Below are 2,045 nucleotides of genomic sequence, written 5' to 3' on the forward strand. Positions count from 1 at the left end.
GAATGTGGAGTAGGTCTTATATAATAAAGAATAATGTGTTATCCTTTCACCACATAGTTCAAGACTATAAGCAATATCCATCAGAGCAGAATTATATTTGTCCACGGATTTAAAATCCTGGAATCTGAGGATCTCCCATTCATGGTTGGTCTTTTGCTACGATACCGGTTTGAACTTTTTCCTTAACTGTAACCAAAGGTCACAAGGATCCTCAACATGGAGATACAGGTCTCTTAATTCCTCAGTGAGATGATAACGAATAATCGTTATAGTTCTATGCCTTTCACTGTCAATGATATCCTTGTACTCATTGATGCATTGTCCGAGTCCTCTGGATCTCAGGGCAACAAGAGTATTCTTTACCCATTCTAGGTAATTATCTCCAGAGAGATTTAGGGCAGAGTAATCTGAGGGTTCAAATCTCGACATCTGAATATTTAACGAGTAATTCAAGCACTCATAATTCTATGTAAGCAATAGAATAAATCAATGTGTATGATTTCAATAAGGCTTTCCCCCAAATCATATAATCTATTTGCTTAAGCAATCTTGGTATGAGAATGATCAATTGATCATTGCATCTAGTAATCCTTTTAATTATAATTCGAACTGAATTGATTATATATATAGGGTATTAAGGCCCTTTAGAATTTGAATAAGGATCAATCATCATTTTATTAAATGAGATCAAGCAAGATGGATGAAATCAAGCAAATGCATGGATCAAGAAATAGCTGAATGCATGTTCAGAACTAAGCATTGGACTTAAACAATCTATATGTGATTCCTAATGCATGAGGATATTTGGTTTTCAAAGATCATAAAGCAAAAACCGATTTCTTCCCACTTTTACAGGGTAAACCAAGACAATAAATTTTTATAATTTTCAGGATATGTATAGAACAAATTCAATTAGATTTTCAATCAATCTGTTTCAAAGCTGGTTTATTATTTCAGTTAAAGCAAACATTCTTAGTTTAAACAATAACCGATTTAATCTAATTAGATGCAAGCAATATGAACCAATTTAGATTTTATTTTAAATGCCCCATGATTAGAATGATCTATTATATGTATGCATGCTCAGTTTTAATAAAACTATATGACAAGCGGATGCATGGAAATGATCAGTTCATGATATGTGTACAAGTTTGATCTAATGATTTACTAATCTAATAGATGCTATCAGGTATGCATATAAGATCAGTATATAATTCAATCATCACAAAATCAGTCTTCAATGATGGTTCTAGATCAAAATTAATTTAACAAGCAACTATGTGATCAATGTTCAGTATATGATTTAATCATCACAAAATCCGGTTTTAAGGTTGGTATTATATCAAGATAAATTTATATCATTTGTTCAAACTATAATGAACCGATTTCAAGGCCGGTTAAGATATAGATAAATTTTGACAAACAATAATGTGATCAAATGATATCAAACCAGAATTTATTTTATCTTATGACATATTAATTTAAATCAAGACTATAGGTTATAATATTTAAAATACTACCTAGTCAAAGATATGCATTTATTAAAATCAAATATGCATTTATAAAAATTAAATATGCATTTATAAAATCAAAAAAGTTTTTAAAAGTTTATCAGTTACAAAAACAAACATCAATGGTCAAAGATATGCATTGATTAGGATTTATTTCGATTTTATTTGGTTTGACTGATTTTCAAAGAATCTGGCCGAATATGGCTGAGGATGTTTTTGATTTTTTTGAATTTTGGATTTGCTGGTTGAGAAAACCAAGCAAGAAAGATTTAGGGGATTGATATGTATAATGGCCATCAAGATACATATTTAGATTTAAGGATTTTGATGGTGAGGTTTTTGATGGCCGGCTTATTCATCCTGCTAGAATAGCTGGTGATGCGGATGATCAAAGGGTTTGATTATGGGTTTTGATCCTTTAGACAATCCGGATTTAAGGTCGGATCAAATAGGAGAAAAAGGGAGAGCCGATTTAAAAGCTTATGATTTTATGATTTTCTCCAATAGTTTTTATGATTCAAATAGTTCTTAGAA

Source organism: Brassica oleracea, chromosome C5, assembly GCF_000695525.1.
Source record: "Brassica oleracea var. oleracea cultivar TO1000 chromosome C5, BOL, whole genome shotgun sequence".
In the NCBI taxonomy this organism is placed as follows: Eukaryota; Viridiplantae; Streptophyta; class Magnoliopsida; order Brassicales; family Brassicaceae; genus Brassica; species Brassica oleracea.